The following is a 25,137-nucleotide window of genomic DNA, read 5'->3' on the forward strand; positions in this document are numbered from 1 at the left end:
CAGCAGTGGGATACTTTGAGTCTTCTTTCTCACTGAAGTCCTGATAATCTCAGATTTTCTCGAGAAATGATGCACTACCCCATCAATCCATTTGGCTGGCTGGTCTGCAGCCTCCTAGGAGGCCCCTGTCTGCTCTGCCAGCAGAGTTTTTTTTCCGTGCTTCCAGTTACTATCAGAGCGGGGTCTGGGAGGCCTGGGTGGACTTACTGACTCCTTCCCAGGCTTGCCCTTTCTCATCGCTAAAGAGGACAGGAGTCACAGACTACTTCTGACACTCCTCCATGACACTCCTGAAATCCACTGGTTCAGACATTCTCCTCCCACCTCACTGCGGATCATGTGAAACTGCTGTGCCAGCTGAGTTCAAGGTGCCAGAGGATGCCACGGTGCCTGGGGAAGTAGTGCCTTGGCTAGGACAAACAGAGCTATCCTACTCAAACACATCGAGATGACCAGAAAGCCATCCTCTCACATCTGCAGGAAGAGAGAAAACCAGGAATGGTGCTGGCAATTCAAATATGTCCATGAAAATGACATTATTCCCAGGTGATGTGTGCTGGGCCTGAGCGTTTCATGCAGGGCCAGGAACAGCACTGAGCCTCGGACAGGGATGCAGCTGCAGCCCCCCTTGGCTGGCCCACCACCCGGGTGCTGTGGACCACTGCAGACTTCCTTGAAGTGGTGCTCAGGCTGGGTCTCTAACCATTTTGGTTTTCCAAACAGAAATGCCTTCTCCCTCCAGCCTTACCTATCCTGAGGGCAGCACAAGGCCAGATCACGTCATGGGAACCACCAACAGTACAACAGCCTGGTGGGGCTGGGAAAACCTAGCATTTCTTAATGCTCCTTCTGCTCTGGGGTCCCATCACAGGCTACTACAAACCATGCTCAAATGTGACTCTGTGTCAGTACTGAGCAGAAGGGCCCTGCCTGCACTAGCCTCACCCAACACACCCTGTTTGTGTGCACCTCTAAGGGCAGAGACAACCGCGGACCTCTCCTTGCACTATCCTGAGGGTCCCTGAAGGCCATGATGCTCTGTGACTTATCATGGAAAACTGCCCCATGCACCCCTGCATGGGTGGAAAATGTCAAAACAATGCCTTTCTCACTCGTCTTTCCTTCTGCTGATTATGTCACTCTGGGCTTGGAGACAGCATGCACAGAAGCCCCAGCCATGGTCCACATCGTCTGCTGCAGCTTTTGACAGTGGCACTGCTTATCTCCCACCAACCCTGAGCCCAGACACCACACTGAATCGGCATACCCACAGCATAGGGACCCTGGCAGAGCTGATGGGTGCTGGATCTAAGCCGATCCCTGATCCCTGTGGGAGAACTGAAAGAAGCTAGAAGTGTCTGTGTTGTGGGGAAGCCACACGACTTCCCTGCAGCAGGGCAAATGTGGCTGGATTTGATCACTCTAAAATCAAAACCTCAAAGTAGGAGTTCCCAAATAGCAACTGCTCATCTTTTTTTTGCCATGGCCAATCCAGGAGAAACAACTGATCAGAATGTGGATGTGCAGAACACTCCAGGGCACAAATCAATAGCTGGGCACTTAGTGCCTCTGTTGTGGTCATTGCTCAATCAACATGCGAACAGTCAGAGACCAGAGGGCTCTGAGCAGGAGTGAACCAGGGCGAACCACAGCAGCCCTTGGCTTCCTCTCCCCCGAAATGAAATGCTATGGGAACACAAGGGAGCTAAATGTCAGCAGGGGGACTGGGGAGACGCATGCTACCAGGAGTGTGCACTTCTGGAGCTACCCTGGCAGGACTTCCTGCATATTTTCAGTTACAAAGCATTCCAGGGGCAATGCAGATGCAGTTTGGGATGTGCAGTTTGGGAAGGGTCCTCCTGGCCCACCCATACAGTTCTGGATCACAGTGGCTAGGCTGGCGTTCTGCAGCCTGTTCAGAGCCAGGCACTGAATTTGGCCACAGGTGCCAGCCAGCATCACCTCCCCAACCTCTTTTTTGGGTCAGCAGAGTTCTCCAAGCTCAACAGCCCCAAAGCAGTGGAGAGGACATGGCTGTCTGGACTGGGCAGTGCTTCTCAGAGCAGCACTGGCAGCAAACTGGCTGAGACTCGCTGCCAGGAGGCGGCTCACCTTCGCTGGGACAAGCGGGCACTGAAGTAGGGCTGCCAGGCTCCCCTGGGCCGCGGTGGCACAGAACCTTCTTCAGCACAGAACAGTGCGTGTCAGCTAATTATACCAGCTCTGTCCCACAAAGAGGATCTGGGAGACAGGGCGTCCTATTTACATGGCCCCCAGCCTGTTCATTGCCCACAGTGGCCCCACGTCCTGCAGTCCCACCAGCCAGACGAGGGGAGCCGCGAGGCACAGCCTGCTCCCTGGCCCGGTTGTTGACTGGTTTGGAGGGAGGCAAACAGCTGCATGGGACTGGAACAGAATTCCACGACCAGCAACCTGCTCCCGTACAACCCTAAAGCCCAGGACTGGCTAACACAGGACCAGGAGCAATCTTGCAAGGATGCAGAGATCTGAGTGTCACATGGGGCATTCAGGGAAAGAATCCTGAGCAGTCCTGCAGGGTGAATTTAACAGTGTGATAGTGCTCATGGCCCGGCAGATGTGTCCACACTGTACCACCCTGCACGTGCTGCCTGCAGCCACACGCTCGCCTCCTGGTCCCAGCAGGCCAGGCTGTGGCAGTCCCCTCCCCACGGAGCACTTGTCTCCCTGTCAGCTCAGATCTGCTCCAAGAGGTCTTGTCACTGGCAACCCCAACTAGGCCAATGTCCCAAGCCAGAGCACTTGAGGTTTGGCTGGAACCATAGGAGGAATGTGACATCTCAGTGAAGCATAGGGCTAGGCCACAAGCACGAGCAGGGGAGGCAAACACCTCCCTGTCCTTGACTGAAGCTGAAGGAGAACACCAGCTCCTGGGGTTACTGCCGCCCTTTGAGAACGCCAGGCCGCAGGACAGGGCATAGCCAAAGGGACTCAGGACTGGTTCTGAAGCAGTGCAGCAGAGGAGGACATCCCAGCAGGTTAGGTGATCCCATCCATATCCTCTGGGGCCACCTCCCAGAAACTTCACTGTGCTCTGGAGGTCCTGGCCACCAGCCACACGAAGAGCTTCTGGGTGCTCCGGATGGTCAGCAGCCTACCCTCGTGGTGAGGAATCCCAGCCCCACTGTGTCTGCTGACAGCTGTGACCTTCCCAGGAGCTGGTCTTCAGGGACTCTTCTGCTGGGCTGCCCACTGTATGTGCATTGCATTGCTGAGCTGTGGTGAGGCGTGCAGGGAAGGGCTCCCTGCCAATCTCATTCCAGGGCAGGACAAGGACTGGGCATGGGCTGGGGGTTGCTGGTCACTGCCACCAGCCTGATGGAGGGACTGTGGGCCGAGAGCAGCTGGGGAAGCACTCCTCACCTGACGTTATTTTGGTTGCTAGGTGATTAAATCATCCATCTGCTTATGACAACACGGGAGAGCAGTGAGTCAGTCCGCTTCGTAGAAGACAACAAAGGGTTTTTCAACTCCAGCCCACCTCCAGCCTGCCCCCAGCCCAGCCCTGCTTGCAGGATGCTCAGATGGACACACAGCCCCGCAGGGCACAGCCTCTGGTGCGGCACCGTGGCACTGAGGCAGCTGCTGAGGACAGCCAGCTGTCACAGGGCTGTGGGCATCTTCAGATGTGCTCCTACTGTGCAGGTCCTCCACGGTACCTGAAGAACATGGCTGGATGATGGCAGGAGGGTTCTCCATAATTACATCTAGAACCACTGAAAGGGGGCAGATCAGCCCAGTGAAAGCAGAGGGAGGTGTGCTGTGAGCTTGGAGGGCAGCCCAGATCCTGGCAGCACAGAGCAGCTTCCCCAGCACCTTCCCCTGCTGCAGACTCAGCAATGTCCACAGTGGGGATGTTGCTAACATCACACATGTGGAACAGCTGTGATTGCCCACTTTGGGGAGCAGAACCTGGGGAAAGGCAGTGGGCTGCTTGGGGAGAATAATGCAGAAAGGCAACAGTTTGGGTGAGAAAAAATCGTTTTCATAAAATGTTTGAAGTCTTTTGAGGAGGAGGATGGGGAGGGAGAGAAAGAAGAGCCACTGTTTGTGTGTACGCATATAAGAGAAAGAGAACCTCCCTCCATGCTGAGTAGAAACCGTCCCCATTTCTCAGGTTTTGGAGAATGTTGAGACATGGAGAAATTAAAGCATTGCTTACAAAATGTGTGTTGCAAATCCATTTTTCATTAAGAGATCTCTGAACCACATGTAGCTGCTGCATGACTGTCCTGCTGCCACTGAGCTGGGCACCAGCTGCTGGTTGAGGGGCTGCAGGCTGCCTGGCCCTCAGAGCCCATTGGGCCTGAAGGCTACCAGGGGCAGTGAATGACCCCTAGGAAAGGCAGGGCCTTTGCGGCGCAGCTTCAGTGGCCACACAGGGCTTTGCAGTGGGGATGGAGCTGGGAATGCATCCTGCAAGTTCCCTGCCCGAAAGAGCCTGAAGGAGAAGCCCTAAAGCAGGGTGAGGAGTTATGTGCACAACAGGGATGGTGCAAAACCACAGCGGCGCATCTGTGAGCTGCCCATTGCAGGCTAACAACCTCCTGCAACTGCAGGTGAGCTACACAAAACAGTCTGCCCACAGCCTGGCTCAGCATCCACAGCATCCAGCACCTCAGAGCCTGGACTGTTGGGAGCTGGATTGGCAGCTCCCCCACCACTGTCCTCCATGCAGCCTGCGCCCCCAGGCAGCTGTCACAACTTCTTAGAGCAAAGAAACTCATTAATAAAGTGGAAAAGGAGGAGGAAGAGCAAGCTGAATAGTCTGTCCTAGGAGACAGCAAGGAGGAGGAGGAGAGTGCTCAGCGCTTGATCTCAGGATAGGCAGCTACCAAGGAATGACCATCCAGAAAATAACTGGGAGGAAAGGATGAGATGTCATTGGGCAGGAAGCCTGCCAAGGGGGGGCTGCAAGCAAAGGTGGAGGCCAAAGGAGGTAGGCAGGAAGAGGGCAGAGAGGAGAAGCACCCTCTAGAGCAGCACAGCCACCACCACTGCCCCATCCACAACAACCTCCACCAGGAGGCAGAGGGAGGCCTGCAGAGCCCAAGTGCCTCTCCCAGGGGATGGCTGTCTGCTCCCTGCCCTTGCACTTGGCTCTCTGCTTCCTGCAGGCATCATGCCTTGCCAGCTGCCCTGGATTGGAGTGCCTGCTTCTTTATAGCATTGTTCCTAGTTTCCAATCTGCCTCTGCAAGGGTCTGGCTGCTGTCAGCAGCACTGTGGGGAGGCTGGGGTGAGGGGCACGGTGCTCAGCAGCTCTGGCCACCAGGCACTGGCCACCAGCCCCTGCCTTAAGGGCAGCGCCAGAGGCTGGGAGTGATGAGAAGGCAAGGTTTCCATCTCCATCTTGTAGCTCCAAGCAGAGGAGAAGAGAGATCAAGATCTCAAGAGTCTGCACGGCCACTGACAACACAAGAGCTGCTCCTCCAAGTGTCCCAAGCGAAGGCCAAGCCTTAGTGAGCCCTGGTGCCCTGAAGCCTCCCATTCCCACGTTGCATACAGCCCCTGCTGGGATGTGGCTCCCTATGGCTCAAAGCCTACAACCTTGGGGCAGCCACAGCCACCTCTGATTCTGAGCTGGAGGACAGCAAGTGCTGGGCTGCTGTCTCTTCAGCACATTGCTTCAGGGCTCAAACAGGCAGACCTCTGGGACGAGGACAACAGAACATGAACTCCAGCACTTCGCCAAGCCCACAGATGGCTGAAGAGCTCATCAGGAGTTCAGGTGTCCTATTGCTGCCCAGCCTGGCCCCCACACACCTCACTGTGGAGGGCACGCAGACCTACAGTGAGCATCACTATCACTGTGACGGGGACCAGTCCATAAAAGCCCACCAGTGGCCCCTGGCAGGAGGAGGGAAGGGGCCCTCTTCTGCTCAGCTGTGGGGGAAAACTGTTGTGCCGTGGTAGGGCTGTCTGTCTGTGCACCTTGAGTCACCAACGCATGCAGAATGCTGCCCAGGAAGCACAACTCAGACTTACACCCAGCATGGAAATGGCTTTCCCACACTGGAGGCTTTTACTTGCAGCACACAGGAACTAGATAGGAAATAGCATAAATGTTTACGAACCTAATGGCTGAAAACTCCTTTGTGCTTTAGCCTGCTGAAACACTTCCTTGCAACGCTGCCGAAATGATTCACCCAACTTATGCTTATTTCAAAACCAGCAGCAGCGTCTAGCTGAGAGAAAAGGAGAGTGTTTTATGCAGAAAATGCCAAACTGACCCTTTTTGATCATGTGGAAGATTTCCTTACTGCTCAGAACATAAAAATCTCTGGGAAAGAACCTTGTCTTTTCAAGTGCACCGTCAGCCTTAGTACCCAGGGCAGTGCCGTGGCAGAGCAGATGCAGGAGGGGCTTTCCAGCCAACCTGGGTGCTTCCCAGGGCCTTGCATGGATCCTGGAGGGACTGTCATCCCCGCAGCTGGACCTGCCTGCAGCATGGTGCGGTGGCACTGCACCAGCGCTGAGCAACACATGCCTGCACTGCCTGCCTTGAGGACTTGCCTGAGTTCACCAAGGCCTCTGTGGCAGGAGATGATGCTGAGCCACATGAGAGGCACTCAGGGAACTGTCCCCTCACAGCCGCTCGGCGTGGAAAGGATTAATCGGATGAGGGAAACGGTGAGGGAATATCAACTTCATTCCTGCAGTGAAGAAACTGTGCCATTAAAATCCTCTCTTCTATGACACACTCTGAGCCTATTTCAGTAATAGTTTGGCAGGGGAATAACATTACAGAGCCTATAAATATCTCGTGGGGTGCTGCTCTGCTGATGGAGCAGCAGGATGTGGCCCCTGCCCAGCAGGGTGCTGGTCCTGGCTGCCTCCCAGGGAAGGCACAGCCATTGCAGAGCTGGTGGCCACACAGTCCTGTCTCGAGGGTGAAGGATGGCAGGAGACCAGGACAGAAGGATGCGTCACTGGGGCAGCTGGGCACATCCCATTTGCAGCCCCAGAGGAGGGATGAGGCTGGGTGAGATATATGGTGATGGGAATGGGGCGTGGGCTGTATGGGCCCCGGACATGCTGGAGAAGACAGCTGGATTGAGCGAAAGAGGGAGGTAAGAATACAGTGGAAAGCATTAGCACCCAGAAGGGGCTTGAAAAGCAAACCACAAGGCTCCCTGTGTCTGCAGCTGAGGACTTTCGGATGACTTAGATAAGCCTGATAGGGGCAGTCAGCCCTTCCCTGTCATCCTGAGCAGCAGAGGGGCTTCTCGAAGCAGTGGAGGCAGCAGCTGAGGCACCTCAGGCACAAGTAATTCCCCTGAAATATCCCAGGGGCATACATCACATGTTTTTACCAGTGACAGTAACTCACCTCCACTGCTCATTCCCCTACCGAGGCCCTGAGATGACAAGGATCAAGCAAACACCCTGACATGTCTGAGAGGCTGACAAGAGAGGAAGAAGCTCAGCAGGGTCCAGGCACCCTGCCCGTGCCAGGCAGCCATGCAGTGCAGGCAATGGCTGCACCGCTGCTCTGCCACGCACTTGTCATCTTGCAAGGAAATTGTGCGGCTGGCCGCTGTCCTGCCAGGCACATTGCGACAAGTGGCTGAGGGATTTGGTTATTACATACTTGATGTATAGGAACTCTCACGGCAGTCATCGTAGGTCTCATATTCCTCTTCCTGAGAGCAGGGTTAATTCAATGCTGAGTAGCTTCAATACTCCTTGCATGTTTCATGCACACACAGGCTGCTAGCTGCCTTCCCTGCCCGCAGATCTCTGCCCGCCTCCAAGTGTCAGCATCAGGCACCAGCGCTCCTGGGTCCCTCCCAGAGAGCTCCCCTGCTCCTCAGGCAAGAGCAGTTGATGGGCCTGAAGGGAATGGGGTGCCTCAAAGTGAGGGTTGCCCAAGGGAAGGGTCCGTGCTCCCCAGGGAGTGCAAGAGTCAGACCCAGGGGACATGCCTCAACCGCCCTGCAGCCAGCAGAGCATTGGTTTGTGCCTGAGCATCACACATCCCCTCTGTCCTCAAAAGGCATAAAGGTTCTGGAACTGCAAAGATTGCCGTAGCAGCCCTAGAAGTTGTAATGTACATCCTTCAAGCTGCTGGAAAGCTTTGCACAGAGCTGCAGCGAGCCAGGCCTCATTCAGGGAAAGCTCTCAAGAAAGGTAATTTTCCTGACAGCCCATGATCCAAACCCACCAAACATCCATTAGGGCCAGGAAAGGCTGACATCCATGAGAGCCTGAGCAAAAACAGGGCTGGCAGCTCAGTCTGGCCTTGTGGGAACTTCCCCTGCACAGTGCCTCTGTGAGCAAGAAGGGGCTTGAGATTCCCTTTTTCTTGAGCACACAAAGCGCAATCACACAAGGAGTCCACTGGAAACTGCTGGCATTTGCAGAGCTCTTGTATTCAGAGATGAAATCCACAGGGGGACCTAGCTAAGCCCCCAGAAAAGACATAGAATGCAGTTAGTTACAAGGTGTAAAATATGGATGTATTCTGCAATAACCATTTTTATGCCACAGATAATGGGACACACCATCAAGTGCAAGACAAAAAAGATTGGTACAAACTGCAGCCTTGCTGTCACATAACCAGCTTCCAGCAGCACGAAGCACCTTCAATAGCTCCTTGTGCCAAGGGCCTCCCCGGTGTCCCGACCCCACCCCTAAGCAGAGGAGCTGAATCTTCACATTCTTCTGCATAAACCTAAAACACCCCCCAAATTAAGAAAAATCAAACTGACTCTCTGATCAAAAGAACACCCTATGATTGTCCCAGCTTCCTCCAGGTATGGCCAATGGCACGCCTCAACCTTTCTGCCTTCAGTAGGCGTGGGTGAGAATCCCCTCTCCAAATGCAGTGCCTCAAGGATGGGATGCTCAGCCTGACCCAGCCTGCCAGCTGCAGCCTCAGCCCCGGTGTGAGGATCCGGGCTGGAAGATGTTAAGGAGAACAGCAACACCGAGCTCAGAGCTCAAAATCAGCACCTTGAATCATGTCCAAAAGCAAATTGGAAGTCTGCACAGCTTCTGGCAAACAGGTGCTGCCTCGTCTGTGGTTGATGCTGCTCAGCTGATGGCTTCAGCTCCAGTCATGGGCACCAAAAGTGGGGACAGGGGCAGCTGCAGGCACTGTGGTCCTCCTGGGGACATTTCCCCACGCCCCGCTCCCCTCCTCTGTGGATGGCAAACGGATGTTGTGGTACTGAGGCAAGCAGGCTGCCATCTGGATCCAGGACTGTTCATCTCTGATGACTGCAGCAACGGCTCAGTGCTTGGGTGAAGGCTGATTGTGGACAGATTACAGGGGACACAGCGTGTTCACTTCCATCCATGCTGCGCTGCTATTACCCAGACTGAAAATAAAGCCTCATTTTTCATGCAAAGATGCACAGTGGTTAACATGAGCAAAGCTTGCCTGCGAGGCATGCAGGTATCAAATCAATTTCAAAATGGGTCTCCAATTACTACTGATGATTTGATTTTTATTTTTTTCTGGCTTGCCAGATGTTTATGCTACGAGCATGAAATTCAGACCAGTGCCACTGGACTGGCGTGAGGCTGGTAAGAAGGCACGAAGGTCTCCTGCTACAGAATGGCACATTTCCCTTGAATTGCTCTATTCCTTCACCACTCAGAGCTGTGCTTCAAACTGTACGGGTACGTCATGTACACAAAGAGGAGTGAGTGAGGGAGCTGAGTCTCTGCACAGATCAGACCCAGGCTTGCATGCAGCAGCTGCAGAGCCCCGGGCTGAAGAAGCCCTGCGCTCCTGCTGCTGTGAGTGGCCTCAGGAGCAGGAGGGCACCCCAGGCCAGGCGATAGCCTCCCACAGGAAGCCTCTGGGCTGCCTCTGCCTCATGCTTCATCCAAGGAACAGCAGTCGGAGGATTCATGAGCCTGTGAGAGTCCATTTTGGAGGTGGCACTCTGAGGCCCTGCAGGCTGCCAGGCCCTGCGCACCACTGTGGGCTCACAGGGCCCAGCCAAGTGTTAGAGAGGGGGCTGGGAGGGTCACTGAGGCACAGCTCCTGCCAACCTCTGATTGAAACGATGGCAACGGGGCTCCAACCTCACTCCTGCCTGGCCCCTGCCCTGGAGTGGTGATTCAAAAACCACGACATGGCAAAGGCCCATGAGGGAGCTTGTTCAGTGGCACCTCTCTCTTGGTGGAAGGACCAGCCTGTGTGGGGGCACCCTTGTCTGCCTCCCAAAGACCTCATGCAGGGGTAGCAGCCCAACCACCGCTGCAGGTCGGGCACATGCCGTGCTGGGGGCACACTCAGGCCCATCTACCAGCTGCATGCTGCTGGAGCAGGGGGACGGCCCTGACAGCCTGGCTGCTCACTAACGGACGGATTCCTGTCTCTGCAGCCCCTCCGCACCTCATCCAGTGTCAAGCAGGAGCACCTCAGCCAGCACAGGCAAAATCTAACAGGCAGCAGAGGGTGAGGCTCGCCTGCCTGCCCAGCAGCACGGCACAGTGCGCCAGGCTCTGCCCCCATCCCTGGAATAGCGCAGGGGACAGTTGGGGCTGCCAGGGGAGGGAGGGTTCAGTTTGGCCTCTCCAATCCGCAGGAGGCATGCAGGCCTCCGGCAGCCACGCGGTACAATAGGCCATGGGCTGGGCAAGTCCAAAGCCAAGGCACCTCCATCCCCAACCCAGGAGGCAGCCCTGGCACATGGATACTCAGACTGCTCTCACCACCCCTTGCTCTCCCCATGCCTGCCTGCTCTCTCCGTCATGCTTGTGTGCTCCCCTGCACCCACCCGCAGCCTCCAGCACGCATCGACACACACCCTTACAGCACACACACCTCAATCTATGCACAGCACGACTAGTACACACGTGTGCACGCAGCGCGCGCCCATAGAGTGGTGCACACGCATGCAACCAGCATGCGCTCACACGCACACAAACACTTGGGCTGGTGCTGCTCCCACACACGGGCTCAATGCGGTTTGCATGCGCGCGGAAACGAGGACACGCTCAGCTCTGCGTCTCGCACACATCCAGGCTTGTTGTGGAGCTCACACCCCAGCACAACCGCACACAGTGGCTCCGCAGTGGCTCCCACACGCATGCACACACACACACAAACACAGCCCGGGGCTCTCGCGCACACACACACGCGCACACGTAGGTGCAGTGTGGCTCCCAGGGCCGCAGTGACAGGGCCACGCTTTGCAGCGGCTCGTGCACACCCCTGTGCAGCCGCGGAGCCCCGGCACGCCGCACCCGGCGCCTGCACAGCTCGGCCTTCCCGCGGCCCCTTGCTCGCCCTTCACTGACACCCGTGGGGTGCCGAGGGCCACGCCTCCGCGGGTACGGGATCACACACACACACACACACACACACACACGAAACCCGTTTGCTCCGCAGACGCTTAACTCCTTGTTGGCCTGTCCCCGGCACCATCAAGCCCAGCTCAGCACCATACGGCTGCATACCGGCACCGTCGGCTCGGCCGGCCCGGCCTCTGCACCACCCAGCCCCGCGCCCGCACCGTCCGGCCCGGCTCACGCCCAGCTCCACTCGCTCCCTGTGCTCCGCACCCGCCCCGTTGGGCCGGCCCGGCGCCCCCGACCCGCTGCCGCGTTCCGCCGCCCGGCCCCGGTCCCGCTGCCCGCCCCGTCGGCCCGGCACCGCCGCAGCCCCCGCCGCCCCCTCCGCCCGCTCACCTCGATCCGCGGCGGTGGGACGCGGCGCCCGGGCCGGAGCGATCCCGCAGCGGGGCAGCGCTCGCTCCGCGCAGCGCCCCGGCGGCGGGGGGCCCGGCGGGGGGCCCGGCTCGTCTCGGCCCGGCCCGGCCCGGCCCCGGCTCCTGGCCGGCCGCCGCTTCCCCCCTGTCCGCGGCGCGGTCCGGCCGCCTCTCCCCTATGCGGAGGCTCCAGCAGCACCGAGGCGATGCCCATTCATTCAGCTTGTCCCCCGCAGCCCTCCCCTTCCGCCCCGCGCTCCCAGCCTCCTGGATGGAGGTAGCTGGTGATGCTGCAGCGGTACCCAGAGCCCCCGGAGAGTACAGTGCAGAGATGAGGGAGGGAGAGGAGGAGGAAGGAGAGCAGAAGGAGGGAAGAGGAAAGAGAGAGAGGGAGCGGGAGAGAGCGAGAGATGGCTGCCCCCAAAACCAGAGCTGGATCTCGACGAGACTCTGGGATTTCCACAAGGAAATCAGGGCAGGGAGCAGAGCTGGGCCGGCACAGCCCCCTTCCGCTGGACGAGCACGGCGACGGTGCGGTGACCAGGGATGCTGTGACGGCAAGGGCAGGCGACAGCTCGGTAATGCGGGCAGCGGGCGAGGCCCTGTGTGGGGCCGGGACAGGGTTCCCCACGAAATGGAAGTACCCTCCTCTGAGACTGCTCTGACCCCAGCCCGGCTGCCTGGCCAGGAGCTTCAAGCGTGCCAAGGCTGAGGGGCACCCACCCTTTCCTGTGCTGCCAGCCCAGTGTGCTGATAAGCAGGGAGGCCGCGTGCCTGGTCCCGCAGCTGCCATTGCTTTGCCACCCCTTGCCAGGGCCCCACCACCCCCTCGCCGGGAGCCCCTTGGAAAGCAATGGTGTCCACGTGTCCCAAGCCTCAGCACCAAGTCCTGCGCCCCACATCGAAGTTTCTCAGTTTTTCCTAATCTGGGGCCTGCTTAGCCCTCTCAGCATCTGCCACAGCACTGCACAGATTGGGCTCAGCTCTTCCCTTGCTTCTTTTCTGCCCGTGGCTTTGTTCTCTCCATTACATGTATGCTAGCTATGGTTTTGGAAGTGAGTGCTAACTCAGGAAGTGTGGGAGACCTGACCAGGCTGTCCCATGTGAGAGCCGGGTGTTTGCAGATCATCCGGCGACCAATCCTGTAGCTGCTGTGCACCTCAAAATCTTCAGCATCGGGCCTGGGTGGTTGTGTGGTACAAGGCTCATGGTTATTTTCTCGTCACTTCACCCTTAGTGTCTTTGAAAATGGGGAGCTTGGCTTTCTGGGGAAAAAGGCTTCATTCTCTAAGGAAAACAGAAAGATACAATTTTTTTTTTCCTTCCTGCAGCAGATTCAGCAAAAGTGCAGCTGCCTTCTCAGCCCTGAATACAGAATTCTGTTCATCCCTAAGGGGAAATGGCCAAGTTGAGAGGAACAGCAAGCCCCACAGCACTCTCTATACCGTCCAAAGGCTTTCTCAGCCCAGGTGGTTTCCTCTCCCAAGTTCCAGAGGTGTCTGGCTCCCTTTGCAGAGCAAAGAAGGTTTGCACGCTCTGTGCACACCTACCAGCTTCATAATGTTGTTTCTCTTCCAAAAGAGAAGTTTGGGATGTTATTGGTCAGTAATGGAGACTGGGGCCCAGACAGTGGGGGAGAAGAGAGAACAGAGAAAAAAAAGCAGATGCTGAGGGAAGGGCTGACTTCAAAGAGCACCATGCTGCTGCGGAGGGAGAACACATTTCATCTCTGTCAAAGACAAGAATGCTTCCAGATCATAGCAGGATTGCTCAGTGTGGAATATTTCAGCTTTGTGGGGCAACGCCATTTCCATCATCCTGCCTGTTCTGCAGTCCTCCCAAGCCACATCTCAGCCCCAAATGTCCAAGAGAAAGTAACAATCAAGCCATGAATAGTTCTATTTATTATTGTTTTACCAGGATTTTTGTGCACTTCTCAAAAAGAAGCGAACACCACTCTGTGTCCTGAGGAATTCCCAGCCATGTGCTATGCCCAGAGTGATGGAGAGCAGCCCTGGCAGGTTCGCATGCCCCTGCAGCCTGGCAGGGAGGAGGATATGGTAGGATAAGGAAGGAGGCTGGGAATGTAGTGGAGCTGGGGGGAGAGTACAGAGAGGAATATCTAGAAAACAGACCCAAACCTCATTTCTCAGGAACTGAGAGGGAACTTGGACTCTAACAAGAAAACTGTGGCTGTAGAGGCTTTTCTGAATGGAGACAAGCAGCTCATATTCCTGCTGGTAAAGGAAAGATTAGCGAGGAGGGCATAGAAACAGGGGATACAGAGCCAGGCAGAGGGGAAGCAGCCTTTACAGGAAGGAGCTCACGAGCCCGTGGTCAGGCTAGAGTAAGGAGTGTGCTGGGAATCAAGCTGCAATATTCTCAAGTCCAGACAAGAATTCTAGCTGGAGGGATTAACATGGAAGGCTTAATCTGGAAGCACTCTATGGAGAGAATGTGCAGGATTTAGGCACAGCTGGAAGAGGGGGTGTCCGAGGGTGTAGGGCACAGAGCACATGGCCTCATCTGCTTGGTGAGGGCCTCTCACTGCAGAGTGAGAGGTGCCGAGCTCTGCTTTCCCTGTGCCAAAAATGGGGTGATGGGCTGAGCCTCCACCAGGAAATGTCAGCCAGGCTGGCTGGTTTTTTGGAAAGAAAATGCCAAGTCTGGCACAGCACATTAAATCTGAGAATCACCATAGAGATAGTGGTTGGAGTTAGTGGGTGGTGGAGATTACCCGGAGCTAATGTGTGAAAGGAGAACAGAAAGGGCTGGAGAATGGGATGCTGTGGGCATCCAGGAGAAGAGGGAGACAGGTGTAAGGAAGAGGCAAAGAAGCGGGGATGAGAAAGGAAGGCAGAAAACCAGGGCAGGACATCAGAGAACCCCAGAAGTATCAGATTTCTTAGCCAGCATGGCTAGGTCTGGAGGCCAGGAGAAAGAGCAAAGACGAGGAGTGAGCATAGCTTAGAGACCACCAAGGGAAGCCTGCACACAGAGCCCCATGCTGAGTGAGGGGGACAGAAGACACAGACAGTGTGACTGCAGGGTGAGAAGGAGGCCTGCAGGAGCGGGGATGGTGATCTGAGGGCATTTCCCGTGGCACTGAGTGTATGCACTGCAAACATGATGGGCTTCAGCACTGCAAGAGTTTAGGGGGCAAGCAGGGCAGAGGAGGGATAGGGTGTGAGGAGGCTGTCCCTGCAGAGGGGACAGGAAGGGATTACTGGAAGAAACAGAGGGCTCCAGAAGAATCTCACCAAGGGAGCAGGGAGATTTGTTCCACCGTAGGAAGGAGGAGGACAGGGCTGGCCAAAAAGGGTCTCTTACATCCTCATGGAGGTAACAGCAGGGTGCTGTGTGGGAAGTCAGTCTGCTGAGAGGAGCAGAGTCATTTAGGGAGGAGAAGACAGAACCAAAGCCAGCAAGAACTGGTTTAATTCTCTTTGAGGACTCAATGAGTCTTGCACTGTGAGCAATGGACACTTGGACTTAACAAGGATGGAGAATGTGAGAGCAAAAGCCACCTTAGTGACACAAAAGGCCTTTCTGTTTCAAGTGTTACACTTTTGGAAGTTTAGATAGGGAATGACTTTGCAACTCACACTACAGTCAGCGCTCTGCTGTTAAACAGAAACAATCCCTCTGGCACTTCAGTCTCTATGGGTGACATAATTCATCAAAGATGTTGCTCAGTGTTTCAGCCATAGTGGACAAACATTCACTGCCAACAGAAGAAATGACCCAGGTTGGCCCTGCATGGGGAGCAACTGACATGGGGAGGGATGAGAGCAAGGTCAGAGGAGTGAGGTGGCTGCGTGGACTGATGAATGTGCTGCTGAGCATGCACAAAGCAATGCTGGAGCTGTTGAGTCTGTAGGACCATGAGAATAACAGCCAGAACTGCTTAGGAGCTAAGGAATACAGGAGGGGCATCTCATGAACCTGACCAGGCACAGCAAGGAAGAAGCAGGTCCTGTTCGGGTCCAGGTGCCATGCTCTCAGACACAGGGAAGGACAGAAAAGGGGATGTACACTGAACACAGGGCAGATGGACACTCCTCAAGCACAGGAGAGAGATGTGGTTCTTCCCCCAAGAACCTGCAGCCTGCTGTAAGCACAGACACCTCAGGAGAACACTGAGGGGTGGGCTGTGAAAGTTCAGAGGCATGCACACAGCTGGGTTCGGTGCAGCCCTCCTGTGCCTCCCAGCTAGGCTGAACGCAGGCCTGTTTTGCTTGGATATTCTATCAATGAATCACTAAGAAATTAACTCCTCTCTGCTCCTTGCTGAGCAAAAATGCTGGTGAGTAACAGCCTAGCTGCAATACCTCTACAGCTGAAAGCTAGAATGTGTGACCCAGACATTGCCAAAACTGGCACTGACCCATGAGGGTCGGCCTTTAATGTTCAGTCTAATATGAGAAGTCTCTAGGCAGAAGCAGAGTCTTATTTTCTAGGAGACAGAAACAAAATGCAGGGAGTGTAAAACTAACAGCCACCAATGCTGCTGGCCTGGCTGAGGGGCAAGCCCACATAATGTGCACTTCTGACTTAAGCACAAAGAAGTTACAGCAGCGTTGTGTGGAGCAGGCACACACTCCCAAAACTCTGCCCGTGTCTTTATATGCTCTAACAGAAATTATCTCCTTGCCCTGGCCTGCAGTGGCAGCAGTTCTCAGAGCGTGCTCCCATCTAGGAGGAATGGGCACTCAGAGCAGCCTCTGCTGCTCCTTGTCACAGAATCCCCCCAACCGGGGAATGGTTAATTCCCCCAGATGTGACTTAGCTGGGGGCCTGGAGGTGGCATTCTCTCCAAGGAAGGATGGAGCAGTTACTTCATGGGCATCTACAACCAGATTAAGGATCTCTCACACAACTTGGAAAGCCAGAGGCCATCAGCACACCTGAGGAGAGGCAGATTCTACAGAGACCACATGCATCGCCAATTGCTGAGGTTTATAAACCCTTCCTCAGAGAGCATGCAAGAGAGGGCACACCAAGAGCTGGGGGCTCGGGAGGGTGGAATAATGAAGTGGACAAAACTCAGTCACATTCTATCATTTGTAACACTCCAAGTCAATTAATGATAAGACAAGCCATGAGCACAGTTGGGCTGAGTGTATAAGGCCATATGTCATTATCTGAAGGGATGTCAGGGAGGAAGACTGAGGAGTAATGGGATAAAACTGAAGGAAAGAGCTCAGAAATAATGCTTTGTCACTTACAGAGAAGAAGAGCATCTGCAGTCCCGTTAAGCCAGATAGGGAAGAGAATGAGGGACAGCCGATCTCCTGCTGTGGAGCAGAAGCTGCTGAAGATTGGGATCAGGGGCATCTCCCCACAGGAAGGACTGCAGCCTAAAGTGCTTTATCAGCATTTAATGACATCCTCAGGAACATTTGCTGTGAGCCACTTCGGGACAGAATGTGCCACAGCAGACGTGCTATCAGTCTACTCCTGTGCATTTCTAGTGCAGGAAGTCATGGCTTGGGCACTAGGAAATGACAACACTGTTACTCTCTTCCACAAGAGGTATTTTGTCTCTGCAAAGGTGAGTAATTGTGTTTGAGCAACGAGTCTGTACTGAGAAAGGAAGAGAGAAACAAATAAGGCAGTCCTGGCCTGTCTTCCTTCTGCTCAGGTGCCCATCCTGGCCACAGCCGGCAGGCAGCTCTGCCTCTGTGGAAGGGGAGGGTGGGGGGACGGGCAGTGGGCGGCAGGCTGGTTCTGTGGGTCTTTGCTCCTGGAGGCTGCTCCTGCTGCTGTCCTCCGCTGCCAGCCAGGCTCTGAGCTCTATGGGAGGTGCTGCACAGAATGCTGCTTTGCACAGAGCGGGGTGAGTCAGTCAGATAATTTGAAAGAATCTCTTCCAAAAAGGAAGGATGAGGCAGGGCCGGGGCGTCTGGATGGCAGCGCCAGCACTGCTGTGCAAGCATCTCTCCATGCTGTCTCCTGCTCCATTTTGCTTGCATGGGCTCTGAACTGCAGCGGCTCCTACTCGTTGGCAGAGCCTGGGGCAAGTCCTCAGGCCTGGCCCATAGAGAGCAGCCAGGGCTGTGCCGCCGGGGCTCAGAGCACGGATTTGGGCACCACACGGACCCTCACACCAAATTTAACTCCCACTTCACTGCACTGCTACTCCAGCAGTGCTGGGGCACGGTGGGATCCCAGATCAGCTGCTCTGCTGTGGTTCTCACCTGGTTTAATTGCTAACGACCGCTGATGAATGCCTGTACAACAAACAGTGAGGTGGCCCTTCCCAAGGCTTTAAACACAGCGACGAATATTGGATGGACGCTGGGTACCTACATATCACAACTGAGATCATTTTCTAGATGCTTGTTGCTTGGCAGCCAAAGGCTTAGAAATGTCAATTTCTAATTAAAACCATGCACCTAAAATCCACACACCCTCCCCAAAACTCAGTATTTTTATACACTGTTCTCAGCTCCAGTGGGCATGGTAGTAGTTCTCAGCATGCAAATGATCAGGAGCAAGCCACGTTTCTGCCAGGGAGGAGGCAGGTGAGTTATGTGCACCAGCTCAGCAGAAGAGTATTCGATTAAAAAAATAAATGTAACCTGGTAAGAAAGGATATTTAGGATGTGACCTAGAAATAAAAATGAGGAAGCCTTCACTGTAACACACAACAGGAGCAGAAAACCCAGTGTCCTAGCCTCACAGACGATGGCAGTGTGATGTCAGTCAGAGATTTCCATGCTGGGATGGGCTGCATGGAAGTGCTGGCAGCTTGGATTTACGGGGTTGGCATCTGCATCCCTTGCTCCTGGGTACTGAAATCATCCCCTGTGACCCTGTGCTGCTGACAGCCATGGCTGAGAACTGGTTTTCTGGTAGGAAGCAAAGACTAAAAGCAGAGCTGCTGGGTGCACTTCCCAGCTCAAGGGGTGCATAGGAACGGGTAGGGTGCTGCAGGAGCCTGCTGAGGGCAGCAGGACTGGGGAGAGCAGGAACTGCCAGAGCGCTCCACTCCGTGGAAAATTTATTTTATTTTTGGACGAGAGCTTGAAGAACTGCTTTTTAGCATTTTTTTCTCACAGAATAATTCTGGGTTTCTACTTCTAACTGACATTTGATTTCAACATCTGAGCTAGGGATAAAACGAATATTTTTACAACCTGACTGAATTCAAACCAACATGCTTTGAAATGACGAAACTGTCATCTGCAGAGCAAAGCAGATGTGGGCAGGCAGCCACAGCCATGTTGAGTGCTGTAGGTTTTGTTGGTCTGGGTCAGGCTGGAGAAACCTCTCCAGCCCTATCCCGTCCCTCTCACCTCAGGCCACAGCAGGCTTTGCCCCGGAGGACTTGCTCTGTGCACCGGGCTCAGCACACACCTGCTGGGCAGCGGCTCTTGCTATTTTGAGGATGTTTCACCATGATGAACGGGCCTCAGTACTAGGCTTGTCTTTTTCATCATGTTCCTTGCCTCTCCTCATGCTATATTCAGCTGATCTTGTAAGACGTTTGATTGGCAGCCCATACCTAACACATTTTCTTTTAACTTTTACAGTTACTTGCAAAATACGCTCTTAAAAGGACTCTGGAACCTTACTTTATTTCCTTTGAGTGGAGTAAGTGACCCTTAAATGGAGGGCAGCATGTGATGTTTCTTCTCATAGACGCACTCCAGAGAACACTTCTCTTGTTTTTCTGAGGGTTAGGTTAGGACTGAATGTCACCTATGCCATAAAATCATCCTCTCTGTTGCTTCCCCTCTAGTGAGGCAAACACATCCAACGGTTAAGGGAGGGTCTCTTTTAATTTCACATGGTTAATAATCAAGCCTAGTAAGTCGTCACAGAAAGAATGAAATCCCCTTTTTCTGGTTCAAATACACCTCTGCTTTACAAATAACTTTGCAGCAGCACATCAGCAGACACATCCTTCTCTCTCCATCTCTTAGCACAGGAAGGCCCCGGCGGTAGCACAGTGCTGCTGGTGAGCAGGAGGCCGCTGGCACACACGGTCACTGCTGCTGTGCGGGCTCTGCTGGCACTGAGGGCAGCCCAGAGGAGCTCCTGCTGCTGCCTCCGCTGTGCTGGCATGGCCCTGGCCTGGGTTTGCCCATTCTCATAGTCTGGCGTCTTTGGGCCTTGCTAAAATGCCCAGACCCTTTGGATCCCATCTCCAGATACTATTCTGGGTCAAAGCAATGATAAAGCAGTCTTGTATCAGTTCCCCTTTTGCAGGATGCTTATTTTGGGAAATGCAGCTGGGGAAAGAACCAGCTTTCACTTAGAGACAAGAGAAATGCAGCTTCCAGATTAGTGTCAGGTTTGAGTTCCCAAAAGAAAAAGTAGGATTTCCAGGGACTGAACATCTGCAAATCCAACAAGTGGGATCACTGAGCCGTCACAGAGCAATTATCTTAACACTGGCATAGGGGAAAGTCAAGAATCACTGGGAAGAATTTTCTTTCAGTAGATGGAAAAGTGTGCTTTGGATAGGGGTGCTCGATATGGCTACTTTTGAGGTGCAGCATCAAATCCCATAGGCTGGGGCCAGCAGCTAATCATCCAAAAAAGGCAACTATAAGCTTCATAAAAACCTATAAAGTCTTTACAAAGGCCTAATAGAAATAGAAATAGCTGTGCTTTGTTTTTAAAATCACTTACAGCATGGATCATTATTAGTCTTAATTACCTCCCTGCAGCGTGGAGATACCACTTTTTCACCCCCTCCCTGTATTTTTCAGACGCAGAAAGCACACAAGGCACATTTTAGAGGCGAAATAAAAAGGCCTTTGTAAAGTGCAGGGGAGGCTGCAGTGCCTCGGGAGCTGCCAGCCTCCGTGCTCCTCCAGCAGGCACACGGCCTGGGCCACAGGGCACTGCTGCCTTCCTCGCTTCAGCTCTGCACCCAGGGGTGCCACTGTAGCGCTGTGCTGGGGACTGCAGGACTTTGGGTGCAAGCCCAGCTCTCCTCCCTCTATCATCCCTTCCTTTCCTGCTGAGGAACTTGCTGCTTTTGGGAGAGGACAGGCACAGCCGGCATGGTTCTGTGATGTGCTTGGAGCATCATTTGCCTTCAGGTACTGAGCATGGCCATGTTGGTGCCGGGATCTGCTCTGGCGCTGAAGTGCACCCAGTCCCACAGGCTGAGGAGGAAGGAGATGGCAGAGGTACCAGGCAAGACAAAACCCACCATTCTTCCACCTCCTGAGCACCCTTTGTGGTTCTGCTCCCCCAAGCGCACAAAGCAATAGAAATGAGGAAAGCTCTCAGAGTCTTAATTGAAGTCTTACCCACTTTTTGCATGGGCAGATGATGACAGGACGAGGGGGAATGGTTTAAACTGCAAGGGGAGATTTAGGTCAGATGGGAGGAGGAGATTCTTTACCCAGAGGCAGAGAGGCTCCAATGCTTTTCATCTCAGCCATGCTGTGGTTTGTGATTCTATGAAATGAAATAGAAGGCAGCAAGGCAAGATCAGAAGGGAGTTTTGGGATAGGGGGTGCCTGCGGTACTCCTTGCTGCAGGATTCTGCAGATGAGAGTATATGAGAACAGGATGAAACCAGAGAGCTGCTTGAGAGAGAAACCTGTGAGGGTTCAGCCATAATAAGTGCGACTGTAAATGTAAAAAAAGAAAATAAATGAAATTCACACGAAGGTTACTAATATTCAGAAATCAGTTCTGGCTTGTGGAAATACTGCAGGCAGCGGTAGGGCTAGCAGATGGTAGTCTGGGCAGCCAGAGCAGCAAGGACTGGATTGATGCTATGTGGTTCATCAGCTGCCTGCTGCTCCTTCACAGCACGTGGAGTGGGGAACACATCCTCTATCTAACATGATGACAGTGTGCGACACATCAGACAGGTCAGCTCTGCTCTCAGGGAGCTCAGGATGTGCCTATGGTGACACTGCAGCCTCTCCACTGCAGCCTGAGGCAGCTGGGCCTCTCCACGTGTGAACCAGGAGCAGAATGAGGGCTGAGAGGGAAATCCAGAGGCTGACAATAATTCTCTCAGATGCTGTTTTCTAAAGATACCATCAGGCCATGGAGGATCCCAGTGCTCCCTACAGATCGCTCACCCTGCAGTGCTGCATGCATCCTGTGCTGGTGGGGGATCGGTGGGGACCAGCAGCCGCCACTCTGTCCGCATCAGCCTGAACCCACGCAGAGAGCATCGGCACCAAAGGAGGGACGGGTGCAGCAGCCTGTGTCCCTGCTGCAGCAGCACAGGGTGTGGAGTGGCGGCTGCAGCAGGCAGTGGGCTGTCGGCACGGTGCTGCCATGTGTGCTGGCAGGAGCCCCACACACACCACCATGGGCGGCAAAGGGCAGAATGAGGGGCTATGAGCCATGCATGCCACACACCAAAACCTGATGCCTTTGCTCAACGTGCAATTGTCGTGTTCAAAAATCTGTTTAATGCCAGCTCAGGAGAAAAACCGTCCTGGAAAGTGAGCGGTTCTGGAGCAAATGCAGTTTCGAAGACCAAGGAGCAAATGGTGTTTCAAAGTAAGAACATTTGTTTCCTCCTGCTTTCTCATTTTGTTTTACCTGTTGTTCCCAGGGATACAAATTGCATTTCTTTACATGTCTGTCACTCGAGGTGTGTGAGCAGCAGTACTGTGCAGTATGCATTGGACTCACGCTGGGGCAGAGGAGTCTGGCTCTTCTGCTCTCTCATTTAAATCGCTGTATTTGTTTTATATCGTTCTGTATGACTTTAGCTTAGCTTTGATTGAAACATCTTATTTTCCAGATCAAAGTCTTTCTTTGTGTTCTAATGAAATACTTTGACACGACAGCTTTGTGTTAGTTTAAAGTCATTATTTAATATACTGAAAACCGCTGTCCTCTAATTAGCACGCCGTGTGCTGCTCTTCCGATCTCGTTCAAAGTGTCAAAACATTTCACCACAAAACAGTTCTGTTAGGATACATCAGCAGTGATTGTACACGATGTGATGCGGCTCTTGATGATGCGATATGTGTGCTGGACTACCACACAAAGCAGTAAGTGATGCAGAACGCAGAGTTAGAGTAATTCTGCATGTAAATATTGTTTCTCAAGTGAAATTTGGAAAAATATCAGGACTTGGTAGGATTTGGTGGTGGGTCTGAACACCGCCTACCTCCTGCTCATCTCTAAGAATGGATGAAGTCCATGGGGAAAAACATGCAGTTCTCAGGTGCAAGGAAGTTCACTGCATAGGAATGCTCTAGGAGTGCTCCATTTTCCATTCTGTTCCTCCCCTCTTCTGTCTTCATCTGCCCATTCTCAAAGTGATCTTTCCTTCTCTTCTTGCTTTGACATCTGTATGCATCTCTTTTTCCCTCTCACCAACACATGCAGTGAAATAGGAGATGCCAGTCTCCTTAACTTCCTTGTCTATGAATGCAAGCCTGTTTTCACCATAGATTTGCAAATTATTTTAATTAAAATGGCCCATTTCTCTACTTACTAGGGAAATTTAAGAAGTATGTATATATTCATAGAATCATAGAATGGCCTGCATTGAAAAGGACCTCCTTTCAACCCCTCTGCTATGTGCAGCATTGCCAATCACCAGATTAGGCTGCCAAAAGCCAGATCCAGCCTGGCCTTGATATTAAAAATACTCAAAAAATTAAGAGTGGTTCGGGTGGCTCTTGGCATGGAAATTGTGTGAATCTCAGGGAGAAGGCTAAATTTTAAGAAAGAAAATCTCAGAAGCGAAAAGAACTGTGAACAGAAACCTCTGTCCCTGCAGCTGAGATCCTCCTTCCTTCTGCACATCTCAGCTCACAGTTCAATACGATCGAGTTTGGAAGATTAGGAGCCGAAAGTCATTGGCTGTGCTGACCAGGGACCACCTCATCCCTCTGTATGGCTCACACCAAAGGCGCATCACTCACATTCCTGCAGATTGCATGTGCGCTCTCAGTGACTTATTTATTGCACTATCGATGAAGCATGAAAGCATCTCTAATGCTTTTCCACCTACTGATCAGCTACCGTACCCGCTCCCTTCTCTGTTTATCTAGCCATGTGCTTGCCTGGCAGTTGTCTGCCTGAATCTGTCTAGCAAGTGATTCACCTTCTTGTCAGCACACTCGGAGGTGTGCTTGTGTCGCAGCCTCTCGCCTATCAAGTAACAGGAGATTGCTGTACTGCGTATATGAGCATGTGTATGAGAGACACAGCTAATGGATAAAAACACTCCATTTTATTATTCATCTCTTTTTTTTTGTCTACAATCATATTCCTGGATAAGTCTGCAGCAGGAAGACATCTGTAAGTGGCTCTGACAGTCTCAGAATTAACAGCTGGAAGGGACACAGCCATTTTGTGCTCAGCCCAGGCTCCTCATCTCACGTACAGCTTGCTTAATTTCTACCAATTCAGACGGGTTTTGTCTAGCCTGTCTAGCTGCAGGGCTGGACTTCCTGGAGCCAAAGGAGGAGCAGATCATGAGAGAAGAGGTCGCTGGCATGGAGCGGTTGCAGGGAAGGACGGGGCACCTCCTGGGACCCAGGAAGAGAAAGCCATGGAAATGCAGCCTGCTGCTTGGCTCATGCCAGCGGCAGCAGGACTGTACACTGGTCTTGTGCACTTCTTCCTCTTTGGAGTTTCAGGGGTACAAAAGACTTTGGTCTGAGAAAGAAAACACATTGAATGGAAGTGTACCATCAGAAATGTCAAATGCCCCGCCGTGGCCGGGCCTGCTCCTGTAGGGACTGTGGGGCATGCATGGGGAGGTGTGGGCAGGAACACAGCAGAGACAGTTATTCACTCTTCCTCACAATGCAGGAGATGAGCCAGCAAAGAGGCTGTCATGCATAAGTATAAAATGTGGAAAAGCCTGTCCTTACAAAGGTGCAAGCAAGCTATGGACTCCGCAGGGTGTCACACTGGCAAAGAGGGACTAAAGCTGGAGCAGGTCTGACAACAGTCAGACAACAGAACAACAGTCTGAGATGATGGTGTGCGCATAACCTCAGAACACACCACTGTGGGGTGGCTGGGAAGGGCAGCTGGGACTCATCAGCTCCTTGCGCTTCTCCCTGCAAGCGTCCTCGCTGGCTGCAGCCCATTCACAGCAAAGCTTGGAGATTTTTTCTTCCTTCCTGGATTCCTTCCTCAATTCCTTACATAAGGAATTGAGGAAGGAAGCAAAAGCACATTTTTCTGCTTCTGAGTAAAAACTGCTCTTTTAATATAGAGACATTCAGCAAATTACAGTGCCTATGTCTGGGGGGATGTTGGACACTGGGTGACTGCCCTGCAGGGATGGCCGTGCTGCTTGTGTGCCTCCCTCAGCTGCAGGGAACAGCCAAATGCACAAAGCCATGATTTATTCACATGGTTTATTATGTAAAGCGAGGTTTTGGCTCATTTCTGCATTTATTCATATACCACAGGTCAAAGGAGCTTAGTCCTTCTTGTGTCACACTGCATGGCAGTGCCTG

The 25,137-nt window shown here is 53.4% G+C and overlaps 1 protein-coding gene across 2 annotated transcripts in view; it reads right to left on the minus strand.

Annotated features, from left to right (window-relative positions):
• DLGAP4 (DLG associated protein 4) overlaps window positions 1–25,137 on the minus strand; it is a 205,516-nt gene that overhangs the window by 144,873 nt on the left and 35,506 nt on the right. Inside the window, exon 1 of one of the 2 annotated variants that reach the window (XM_048962639.1) lies at window positions 11,691–11,780. The exons of the other annotated variant lie outside the window; for it this stretch is intronic. The gene's annotated coding sequence lies outside the window, so the exon portion shown is untranslated. Of the gene's footprint in view, window positions 1–11,690; window positions 11,781–25,137 lie in introns of those variants that run through there. 2 annotated transcript variants of the gene reach the window in all.

This window comes from Lagopus muta, chromosome 16 (assembly GCF_023343835.1).
Source record: "Lagopus muta isolate bLagMut1 chromosome 16, bLagMut1 primary, whole genome shotgun sequence".
Taxonomy (NCBI): Eukaryota; Metazoa; Chordata; class Aves; order Galliformes; family Phasianidae; genus Lagopus; species Lagopus muta.